The 12,264-nt window shown below is 46.0% G+C and overlaps 6 non-coding genes across 6 annotated transcripts; 4 read left to right on the forward strand and 2 right to left on the reverse strand.

Annotated features, from left to right (window-relative positions):
* The first annotated feature begins 1,416 nt into the window (after positions 1–1,416).
* trnav-cac (transfer RNA valine (anticodon CAC)) lies at positions 1,417–1,489 on the forward strand. Its single transcript has one exon. It is a non-coding gene; the product is annotated as a tRNA-Val (tRNA).
* Positions 1,490–2,248: 759 nt separating this feature from the next.
* On the forward strand, positions 2,249–2,330 carry trnal-cag (transfer RNA leucine (anticodon CAG)). The gene has a single exon. It is a non-coding gene; the product is annotated as a tRNA-Leu (tRNA).
* A 1,369-nt stretch (positions 2,331–3,699) lies between these two features.
* Positions 3,700–3,771, forward strand: trnaq-cug (transfer RNA glutamine (anticodon CUG)). Its single transcript has one exon. It is a non-coding gene; the product is annotated as a tRNA-Gln (tRNA).
* Positions 3,772–6,554: 2,783 nt separating this feature from the next.
* trnac-gca (transfer RNA cysteine (anticodon GCA)) lies at positions 6,555–6,626 on the forward strand. The gene has a single exon. It is a non-coding gene; the product is annotated as a tRNA-Cys (tRNA).
* Positions 6,627–8,494: 1,868 nt separating this feature from the next.
* Positions 8,495–8,567, reverse strand: trnav-uac (transfer RNA valine (anticodon UAC)). Its single transcript has one exon. It is a non-coding gene; the product is annotated as a tRNA-Val (tRNA).
* A 1,459-nt stretch (positions 8,568–10,026) lies between these two features.
* trnay-gua (transfer RNA tyrosine (anticodon GUA)) lies at positions 10,027–10,113 on the reverse strand. Its single transcript is given in 2 exon segments — positions 10,027–10,062; positions 10,077–10,113. It is a non-coding gene; the product is annotated as a tRNA-Tyr (tRNA).
* Between the last annotated feature and the right edge of the window lie 2,151 nt (positions 10,114–12,264).

Genomic DNA, 12,264 nt, shown 5'->3' on the forward strand with positions numbered 1-12,264 from the left:
GGCTGGGACTTGGTGCTCTCACCACCGCGGCCGTTGTTCGATTCCCGGTCAGGGAACTGACATTTGGTTAGGTTTTGACTGGAGATAGGATTTGTCTTGGTCCTCGGTCGAACAGTTCGGGTCATCTTTCAGCGCTGTCTGTGAACTGCTGTCACTGCACATAAAAACAATTCCAAGTCCGCCAATCGAATCCCGGTCTACCTGGTCGACGGACACGTAAACAGTGCAGGTACCCTCCTTTGTGCGGCTCCATTTCAGTGTCCTCCGTTGTCAGCGAACCTCACAAGGTCACAGTTTTTTCCTGATCAGGGCACCGTTTTGGGTTGTGCGGATGAGTGTCTGAAGCACCAGATTAAGGCTCCTTTCGCTCAGGAGCCACTGGTTGAAATCCCACAGCTGTCATTTTCCTTGTCAGGTCCATTATCCACGACTGGAATGATTTGGTAGCAAAGGACTGTCAGATTGTACAACACAGCTGAGCACTTGGGGAAGAAGATGAATAGAGGTCTTGTTCTCCCGGACTGGTTGTTGCAACCGCAACCCTGCTCAAGGTTCAACGTGACACACAAAACAGGAACTCCCCGTCTGGGAATCGAACCGCGTAATCTTCCATGTGACAGGCGGAGATACTGGCCACTATACTAACAAGGACTGCTGCTGACTTGATGTAGTGTCAATTGGCCAAAGCGGAATTCAGAACAGGCTTGTGGCCCATGACCGTTTTTATGGTAGCTGGAGACTTCAACCAGTGAAATCCTTCCTATTTTCTGTAGCTCTTATCCTCATCAGCGGACTGTATTCCCCACCCGTTACCGGCATGGGGACATTCCAACCCAAGTTGAGAACACACTGGACCAGGTACACAGCAACACACGTGGCACAGACACAGCTTCACCCTGCCCCCACTTTTACCCACGACTGAAAAAGCAGAACACCACCTTAGAAGCTGAAATACTCACTTGGGAGAACGTTAGACTGAAGTTCTAAAGGTCCCTGGTTCAAGACCGGTTTTCAGAAAAATCCCTGTTTATGTTGTGACTTGGCAAATAGTTTGAAAAGGCTTCTTGGCTGGCTGAAAGGACCTTAGCTTCATTCTTCAAAAGGCCAGACATCCAGCCATCCAGACAATGTTAGAGGAGGTTACAAACCATTGACTCCAAGGGCACAAGTTGAGTCCACCGAGATATCAAAGTGACCCCGAGGGTGGCTAAGGTGTTTCTTTCAAGCCGCGATTGTGATGTCTTGTTTTGTTGAAGAAAAGCCCATTATTTCTGGAACAATTTTCCCTACAAAGGAGAAATCTTTGTCCATTTGGACAATTGTCAATCTGCCCCCACTTTGGACACATCGTCGTGTTTCATTGTTTGGCAACTGCTTTGTGACTTCACCAGTCCCCTTAAAAGCCCCATCCTTCAGGTTTCCATAGTGTAGTGGTTATCACGTTTGCCTCACACGCAAAAGGTCCCCAGTTCGAAACTGGGTGGAAACATGGCCTTTCAAGACCTCCTTTTACAAAAAAATCAAGATGACAAATGGGAACAAGGATATTTGCTTGATGTCTGAAGGTGTGTACACGAGCATCCATCCCCAGTTTGGACACACAATCCATATTTCCCGGATGACTGATGGGCTGGGAATACATAACAGGTCGGTGTTGGAGGACCTGATGGACCGCGAGGGTTCATAACGTAAAAGAAATTCAGAAAAAATAAGAAGGCCCACAACCCCCAAGGCATTTAAAAACCATTAAGAGAACCTTCAAATGGATCCTGAAACATACAGGGAGCCAATGCAGTGATTTTAGAAGCGGTGTAATATGCGCCTGCCTTCTGGTCCTCGTCAGCACGCGTGCAGCAAAAGTTGTTCTGTAAAAGTTGTAGACTTGTGATGTTTCTTTTAGGAAGACCAGAAAGCAGGGCATTGCAATAGTCAATACGACTGGAAATAAAAGCATGCGTCAGCATCTCTCTATTTGCCCGAGAGAGGAACGGGCGGACTCTGGCTGTATTCTTTAAATGAAAAATAAAATCCTGTTTTTGTAACATTATTAATGTGTGGAATAAAATTGAGCTCAGTCCCCTTAAAAGCCCCTTCCTTCAGGTTTCCATAGTGTAGCGGTTATCACTGTCATTTTTCTGCTCTATATATGATTTTTTGCTCTGTTTTTATTGATGTGGCCATCCTGATGGTTGATCAATTCCACAACTGACCTAGTTTCTCAGGGGACAGAAGGAGCAAAACCTGGAGGGTCAGGATGGCCGAGCGGTCGAAGGCGCTGCATTCAGGTTGCAGTCTCTAATGAGGCGTGGGTTCGAATCCCACTTCTGACAACTTCTTGCATCTTGAAGTGGCGTCACCCAGTAAACCAGGGGTGCTTTTCAACATGACCGCTGCTGAAAAGTGTACAAAGCAGACCTATTGCATCCTGGGGTCTTGCGTTTCTCCGGAAAACTCTTTGTACTTCAACATGACCTCGGATGAAAAGTATGAAAACCAGAGTCATGGAAATACCAGAAGAGGACTGCAGGAAGTGAACAAACAAGCCCCTCTTTGCTAGGCTTGTAATTTGACCAACTATCTTTTCCCCTCCTCTGCTGAGTGTCCACTGAATGTAGGTGGCTGTTCTCACGGGGACATCAATTAGTGAAATTAGTTGTATCACTGGTTGAAATCCCACAGCTGGCATTTTCCTGGTCAGGTCCATTATCCACGACTGGAATGACTTGGCATCAAAGGACTGTCAGATTGTACAACACAGCTGAGCACTTGGAGAAAAAGATTGAGAGAGGTCTTGTTCTAGTGAGACGGGTTTGCTCCACCCGAATCGTAACCCTACAGAATTGATACCCGCATTCGCCAAGGAATCCTTTTCCGAAATCTGTTTTTTGTAGAAGAGATGACAGAATTGATTTCAGGATCTATCCATCAGCATCAGACGAATACCCCAAACCTAATCCTGGCCGTGTTCTCTAGACCAGTGTCTTGTCATGTAATAGTGAAGAAACCCAGTCCGTGATTTATTGTTCCCATGTACCAAACACTAATCTGAGCCCCAATACCAATTTCTATGCCAAATACAGCCTTAGGCCTAACCCTAAACCCAGTCCTAACTGCCTTCTCCAGTCCAGCACCTTATCTTGTTGTGTAGTACTTACCAGAAACTCAAGTCCATCATTTATTGATGTTTTATTCAGTCGCCTCAGGATGACAGCAGTTCACAGATAGCGCTTCAAGATTACCCGAACTGTTCGACCAAGGACCAACCCAAATCCGCCACTAGAGCACCAGGGACTGCATCGTGGCTGCAGTCTGAAAGGCAGAGACTGTGTCGCGTTGACGTACTCCAGCAAAGGAACCAAAATAGGTATGAGACTGGACCTTCTCTGCCAACAATGCATCAGCAGGGTAGAGCGCTTGCTTAGCATGTGAGAGGTAGCGGGATCAATGCCCGCATTCTCAAAAAGCACTTTTGTTTTTTGTGATTAAATGTTCCCAAGTACCGAACACTAATCCGGGCCCCAATCCCGATATCGAGGCCAAATACAGCTATAGGTATCACCCTAAACCCAGTCCTGTCTAGCATTGTCCTGTCTAGCATTCTCCTGTCTAGCACCTTGTCTTGTCTTGTTGTGGGATCAATGTCCGCAGTCTCTTGGGAGTTCTTTGCCTTTTGTAGAAGAGATGTTGGGATCGGAAATGGGTTCCATGGTGTAATGGTTAGCACTCTGGACTCTGAATCCAGTGATCCAAGTTCAAGTCTTGGTGGAACCGACTTGCCCTGCAGCAATCGAGTGTTTGGACTGTGTCTTCCTTAACAGTAAGAATATGATGACTTATTGATTTACTCTACAAATCAGTGGTAACCGTGGATCAGGATGAGGTCCCCAAACGACGCCAATGTCTGTGACAGCTGATGTCAAGGATCAGCTGATCAGAAGATACTTGGTTTGTGTGCAGGGCCACAAGTCTTTCCAGTTCCAGTTAAAAGCCAGGCTACTCATGTAGTTTCCATAAAGTACCAAGGGATTGTCCTGTTGCCCTCGTATTTTGAGGGCAAAACGGAGGCATTTGCAAGTGGACCTCAGACCTGGTACCTGAACAGGGACTTGAATCCCGGACACTCAGATCAAACGTTTCATGTTCAGGTGACAGGCTCAACCTTTCTCTTGTCTGACCATGAACTCTTTTTGTCCAAAAGATATTTGGCTTGTCCATGTGGGCAGTTTAAGACCTCCGTCCATCTTGGAGGTGGACATTTCGGGACCGGGGCTTCTTCATCTCTGCAAGGACAAGTACAGTATGCCAGATTTTGTCTTCATTGAGTTGTCCTTGTTTATCAAGGGCCTGGATAGTTAAGTTGGTACAGCATCAGACTTTTAATCTGAGGGTCCAGGGTTCAAGTCCTTGTTCAGGCAGTGAGGAGAAGTATTAAATGTGAAACCAATCTCTTTTATCTTCCTCCTGTGGTCAAGTCCAGAATGCCAGAAGACTTCTGCTCCCTCAACACCGAAAAGGCCAAAGAGAAGCGACACAGTCTCTGCCTTTCTGAGTGCAGACCAAAAGCAGTCCCTGGTGGTCTAGTGGCTAGGATTCGGTGCTCTCACTGCTGCGGCTGGATTGGTTTTTCCTGGAGATAGGATTTGTCTTCGGCCTCGGTGGAATGGTTGGGGTCACCTTGAAGCGCTACTTGAGAACAATAAATCACGGACTGGGATTCTTCATTATGCCATGACAAGAGACTAGTCTACAGAACATGGCCAGGATTAGGTTTGGGGTATTTGTCTGATGCTGAGGGATCGATCGTGGACTCATTTCCGATCCCAACGTTTGACTTGATTCCTCGTCCCATAAAAGCATTCTGTCATCTCTTGATCGATAATCCTGGCTGGCGCTTTTGCAAAAGCCTAGATTTTCAAGCGGAGCTTCTGTGTTTCACCAGACCTGCGCAGAAACTAACCGAAATCTGTGACTTGATCAACCTAACTTCTGATCAAATATGTAAGACCATGGAAGTTGCAGTGTGCTTTTAAAAAGTCATTGACACACAGTTTGCCAATTGGGAACAACAGGTGCTGTGCAAAAGTGGAGCGCAAACTTAAATGAACAGTGACACAGACTCATCTAGACAACCTCCCTGGGTGGGCTCAAATCTCCGGCCACTTCTGTTCAGTTGAAGACATGCTAACGCATGCTAACGCCCGCTACCTCTCACATGCTAAGCAAGCGCTCTACCATCTGAGCTAATTCCCCTGCTGATGCAGCGTGGGCAGAGAAGGTCCAGTCTCAGAACTATTTTGGTTCCTTTGCTGGAGTACGTCAAAGCGACACAGTCTCTGCCTTTCAGAGTGCAGCCATGATGCAGTGCCTGGTGGTCTAGTGGCGGATTTGGGTTGGTCCTCAGTCGAACAGTTCGGGTCATCTTTAAGCGCTATCTGTGAACTGCTGTCATCCTGAAGCGACTGATGACAGAAATACAAATAAAACACGTCAATAAATGATAGACTTGAGTTTCTGGTAAGTACTACACAACTAGATAAGGTGCTGAACTGGAGAAGGCAGTTAGGACTGGGTTTAGGGTTAGGCTTAAGGCTGTATTTGGCATAGAAATCAGTATTGGGGCTCAGATTAGTGTTTGGTACTTGGGAACAATAACAATAAATTGGGAACAATAAATTGGGGTATTTGTCTGACGCTGTTGGATAGATCCTGATCTCAATTCTGTCATCTCTTCGACAAAAAACGGATTAAGGAAAAGGGTGCCTTGGAGAATGCGGGCATTGATCCCGCTACCTCTCACATGCGAAGCGAGCGCTCTACCATTTGAGCTAATTCCCCTGCTGGAGTACATCAAAGCGACACAGTCTTTGCCTTTCTGGGTGCAGCCTTAAAGCAGTCCCTGGTGGTCTAGTGGCAAGGATTCAGCGCTTTCACTGCTGCGGCAGGGTTCGATTCCCGGGCAGTCGTCAGATGGTCAACCTCCCACCTGTAGGCGGACTCGTCGCCCACAGTACCGAGGCCATGTCGGCGACGACGACAGTAGGTGGCACAGACACAGCTTCCTTTTCCGGGCAAGAACCGAAAACTCTGACTTGGAGGTGCTGATTGCTGCTCCCAGTTGCTTCTAATTCGTCTGTGAGCAAAACTGGAATTTTAGAGTCAGGTTCATTGAAAAGGTTGGCAAGCTAGCCAGGAGTTGAAAGTTGAATCTTCTGATCTGCAGTCAGATGCGTTATCCTTTGCCACACTATTCGTACAACAAAAGGACCTGTCATTTAAGGTTAGCTTCTGGATTGTCACTGTTTCACCAATACTACAATTGGGTTTAGAGAAAAGTACTTTTCAGACAAGACAATAACAAAAGCAACACACACCTGCCATGACCCGGGGTTGGTGCAGACACAACAATGAGTATGAACCACTATACCATTAAGGCTGTCTAACCTGTCGACAACACGTCATCCACTGCGCCACTCGCCATTCAACAAAAGTGCTGAACCACCCAGTGCATATGCAGAACTTAGTTCCCATCATGTCACCATGTTGGGTGTGCTTGAGGGGGTATAGCTCAGTGGTAGAGCATTTGACGGCAGATCAAGAGGTCTCCGGTTCAAATCCGGATACCCCCTGATGCACTCCCTTGGTTTAAGAATAGTCTAAGAGTAAATGAATGCATGGCTCACAATAGCAACAACTTTGGTGTAATATACCTCAAGTTTTTTGCATGGCTCCTTTGGTCAAGCCAACTCAAGTGAGGTTGGTTTTGGTTTGATTCCATAAAGTTATGGGAAAGTTACTGTTGTAATCCCAGATTGTATCCATTTTTGTTCCGTTTTGTTCTCCTTTGTAGGGAGCATTGTAGTACATGTGTGACATGTGTACTACACATGACATTAGAAAGGATGGGAATTTCTTCAACACAACAAGACTTCTGATTCAAAAACATTTTGTTGAAGAAAAGCCCATTATTTCTGGAACATGTTATATGAACTACAATTTTCCTTGCCAAGGAGAAATCTTTGTCCATTTGGACAATTGTCAATCTGCCCCCACTTTGGACACATCGTCATGTTTCATTGTTTGGCAACTGCTTTCTGAGTTTCGCCAGTACTCTTATAAGTTGGGACTGGGTTTAGGGTGATACCTATGCCTGTATTTGGCCTAGATATCGGGATTGGGGCCCAGATTAGTATTCGGTACTTGGGAACATTTAATCACAAAAAACAAAAGAGCTTTTGGAGTATGCAGGTATTGATCCCACAACCTCTCACATTTCAAGATGACCCCAACCATTCCACTGAGGCCGAAGACAAATCCTCTTTCCAGTAAAAACCTATCCAAATGTCAATTCCCCGCTGCAGCGGTGAGAGCACCGAATCCTAGCCACTAGACCACCAGGGACTGCTTTTGGCCTACACTCAGAAAGGCAGAGACTGTGTCGCTTCTCTTTGGCCTTCTTGGTGTTGAGGTTGAGGGAGCAGAAGTCTTCTGGCATTTTGGACTTGACCACAGGAGGAGGATAAAAGAGGTTGGTTTAACATTGAAGTCTGATGCTCTACCAACTGAGCTATCCAGGCCATTGATAAATGAGGACAACTCAATGAAGACAAAATGAAGACAAAATCTTCTGGCCGACTGTACTTGTCCTTGCAGAGATGAAGAAGCCCCGGTCCCGAAATGTCCACCTCCAAGATGGACTGAGGTCTTAAACTGCCCACATGGACAAGCCAATTATCTTCTGGACAAAAAGAGTTCATGGTCAGACAAGACAAAGGTTGAGCCGGTCACCTGAACATTAAACTTCTGATCTGAGTGTCCCGGATTCAAGTCCCTGTTCAGGTGACCAGGTCTGAGGTCCACTTGCAAACGCCTCCTTTTGCTATAAAAAAAACAAGGACGATACCTTTGTACTTTATGGAAACTACTTGAGGAGCCGGGATTTTAACTGGAACTGGAAAGACTTGGGGGCCCGCACTGTCAGAGTTTTGAACCCACGCCTCATGAGAGACTGCAACCTGAACGCAGCGCCTTCGACCGCTCGGCCATCCTGACCCTCCAGGTCTCGCGCCTTCTGTTCCCTGAGAAACCAGGACCGCTGTGGAATTGATCAAACATAACAACTCGGGATGGCCACATCAATAAAAGCAGAAAAAAATGATATCTAGAGCAGCAAAAGGCCCGATTAGCTCAGTTGGTAGAATATGAGACTCTTAATCTCATGGTCGTGGGTTCGAGCCCCATATTGGGCGATTCAACAGTTTTATTGATACATTTGAAAGATATCTTTCCTGTTGAAAACTGTTCAACATGCAGAAAACATTTCATTCCAAATACACAAAAACAAGTCTTTTGACCAAAGGCCTGGGGGCTCACTTCGTAGGGCATCAGACTTTAAATCTGAGTGTCAAGAGTTCAAGTCCCTTCAGAGAACAAGCACATGTCCTTGTTCCTATTTGTCACCTTGACTTTTTTTGTAAAAGTAGGACTTGAATGGCCATGTTTCCACCCAGTTTGGAACTGGGGACCTTTTGCGTGTAAGGCAAACGTGATAACCGCTACACTATGGAAACCTGAAGGATGGGGCTTTTAAGGGCATTGGGTTCAATTTTATTCCACACATTAAAAATGTTACAAAAACAGGATTTTATTTTTCATTTAAAGAATACAGCCAGAGTCCGGCCGTTCCTCTCTCGGGCAAATAGAGAGATGCTGATGCATGCTTTTATTTCCAGTCGTATTGACTATTGCAATGCCCTGCTTTCTGGTCTTCCTAAAAGAAACATCACAAGTCTACAACTTTTACAGAACAACTTTTGCTGCACGTGTGCTGACGAGGACCAGAAGGCAGGCGCATATTACACCGCTTCTAAAATCACTGCATTGGCTCCCTGTATGTTTCAGGATCCATTTGAAGGTTCTCTTAATGGTTTTTAAATGCCTTAGGGGTTGTGGGCCTTCTTATTTTTCTGAATTATTATTATGATCGGTCTAAAGCTCCAGATGAAGGCTTTCGCTCAGGAAAACCGAAATCTGTGACTTGATCAACCTAACTTCTGATCAATTGTTAATGTCAACAGCCGAGCGCGCCGACCGATTGCACCACAGAGACTCCCACCCTGGCAACATCTGTTCAGTATAGGCACAGTGGAATTTGCGTTGCAGGTCACTGGGAAGATATTCGGCTCGAATGACCATTTGGTTCCTAATTCATGTCCATCTAAAAATCACAACAGTGTCTTCTGGGCCCCTTGTTACCAGTTGATGGGGTTTGACTTGATTCCTTGTCCCATAAAAGCATTCTGTCATCTCTTGATCGATAATCCTGGCTGGCGCTTTTGCAAAAGCCTAGATTTTCAAGCAGACCTTCTGCGCAGAAACTAACCGAAATCTGTGACATGATCAACCAAACTTCTGATCAAATATGTAAGACCATGGAAGCTGCAATGTGCTTTTGAAAAGTCATGGACACACAGTTTGCCAATTGGGAACCACACAAGTGTTGTGCAAAAGTGGAGCGCAAACTTAAACGAGTGACACGGACGCTTTCAGAGAACCTCCCTGGGGGGGCTCGAACCACCAGCCTCCTGGTTAACAGCCTAACGCTGACCAATGTGCCACAGCGACTCACCGCCGGCCACTTCTGTTGAGTTGAAGCCATGCTAACGCATGCTATGCTTCCAGCATGCCCTTTGTTTTGGATGTGACTCGCACCTTCTGGTGTAACAATCGAGGCATTGCAAACCAGGACACCAGCTTTACTCTTTGATGAGCGCAAGTATTTTGGGGTACAATCCAGGGGTCTTGTGCTGTAACGGACATGGCTGTCCTTTTCCAACAGGAGTTGAGATGAAACTTATTCAAATAGACAGACTGCATCGATCACTCATTGATCAGAATTTGTCAGTTTGCCAATTTCAGACTGCGTGACAAAGTCTCAAGTCCAACTCCATCGACAGGGAAGCGGAGGTCCTTCAGACAAGACGGTATTGCCATTCTTTCCTGGCAGACATAACATACGCAAAGGGCTTGTCCTTCAAGCCGGACTTGAACCAGCGACCTAAGGATGCCAGCTTGAACAACTACGGTCCTCCGCTCTTCCAACTGAGCTATTGAAGGTCTTGTTGTTTTGAGGCTAGTGAGTACGGCCGAGCGTTCGACGGCGTATCATTGAGGTTGTGGCTGAGAATGCCCCTATTGACAGAATTTGGATTAGATAATCAAGTCTTGTGGTGGAGAGTCTCCGGTGGAGAGTCTCAGTTGGAGAGTCTCACGTGGAGAGTCTCAGTTGGAGAGTCTCACGTGGAGAGTCTCAGGTGGAAAGTCTGAGGTGGAGAGGTGTGACGTTTCTGATCGAATTCCGAGGTCATCAGTTGGTCCTGAAAACGGTCTTGGCACTTTTTTTTCACGATGAAAGGTATGAAAACAGCCCTGCTGCATTGGCCGGGAATCGGACCTGGGTCTACCATGTGGATCGATCCTGGACTCATTTCCGATCCTAACATCTCTTTTACAAAAGGCAAAGAACTCCCAGAAGACTGCAGGCATTGATCCCACAACAAGACAAGACAAGATGATACCTATGGCTGTATTTGGCCTAGATATCGGGATTGGGGCCCGGATTAGTGTTTGGTACTTGGGAACATTTAATCACAAAAAACAAAAGAGATTTTGGAGAATGCAGGCATTGATCCGGCTACCTCTCACATGCTAAGCGAGCGCTCTACCGTTTGAGCTAATTCCGCTGCTTTTACAGCATTGGCAGAGAAGGTCCAGTCTTATAACTATTTTGGTTCCTTTTCCTGGTTCCTTTGCTTTCCTAGCATAGACGTGTTTCAAATGTACTTCTTCCCTGAGATCATATTTCTCCTCTCTTGTAGAGAAGTATTGGATGACATTTTTAGCTAATTGCTTATTTTTAGCCTTATGCATTATTTTAGCTGTTTGAACATGAACTATATCAGCAAGTTGAAGTATTTGTCATTTTACAAATAAGGAGTTAGTATGTTCTCTGTAGGCGGCATTATGAATTATCCTTACTGACCTTTTTTGCAGTATATTTAGCCAGTGAATCTCGCATCTCTCTCTGAAGCTTTGGGTTCACCAAGTATGGGTCTCAGGTGACGACGGTTCCTGCCAAGTACACATGTGTCCGTCTGAGCCAAGTATGACCTTTTCAAGGACAGAAGCTTTCTTTGTCCATCCACGTTCGTCATCCAACTTTCCTGCAATCGCAGGTTGAAGTTCTGGAACAGGTCTGTCGCCATCCATCCACCTCTGGGTTATGGGCCCAGCACGCGTCCTCTGCTGACACCAGTGCAGGTACCCGGCTTTGTGCGGCTCCATTTCAGTGTCCTCCATTTTCATCGAACCTCACAAGGTCACAGTTTTTTCCTGATCAGGGCACTGTTTTAGGTTGTGTGGATGAGTGGTCTAAAGCACCAGATTAAGGCTCCTTTTGCTCAGGGGGCACTGGTTGAAATTGAAATCCCACAGCTGGCATTTTCCTGGTCAGGTCCATTATCCACGACTGGAATGATTTGGCAGCAAAGGACTGTCAGATTGTACAACACAGCTGAGCACTTGGAACTCCTCGTCGGGGAATCGAACCCCGGCCTTCCACGTGACAGGCGGAGATATTGTCCATTATGCTAATGAGGCCTGCTGCTGAGTTGATGTGGTGTCCATTGGCCAAAGCGGAATTCAGAACAGGCTCGTGGCCCATGACACCATAGTGTAGTGGTTATCACGTTTGCTACACACGCAAAAGGCCCCCTGTTTAAAACTGGGTGGGAACATGGGCTTTCTATTCTCTCTTTTACAAAATAACCAAGGTGACAAATGGGAACAAGGATATGGACTTGATCTCAGCAGGTCTAAACACGAGCCTCTGTTGGTTTATTGGACTGGCATACTGTACTCTACTGTACTATTTTCACACTAGTGTACCTTGAGAAACCGTCAGATGTGCCGTGAGGAATTATCCATTATCACTTTTCATAGTTAACATTGATTAATCATCATTTGCAAATATTATGTCAATAGCCATTATGTCAATAGTATACATGGACCCAAATATTCCAATTGCATTTGGTTTATTTGCTCAAACGGAAAGAATTGAACAAGGGTGGAATATTCCTTTAACCAATCCCATTGAGGTATCTTGTACCCGCTCAAACGGAAAGTTGTCCTTCCTGGTGTTTTTCTTCTTCTGTTGTTTATTGGCGGTTGGCAAGCAGCTTTGGTGTGCATTAGCGCCATCTGTGGAAA

This window comes from Doryrhamphus excisus, chromosome 11 (genome assembly GCF_030265055.1).
Source record: "Doryrhamphus excisus isolate RoL2022-K1 chromosome 11, RoL_Dexc_1.0, whole genome shotgun sequence".
Classification (NCBI taxonomy): Eukaryota; Metazoa; Chordata; class Actinopteri; order Syngnathiformes; family Syngnathidae; genus Doryrhamphus; species Doryrhamphus excisus.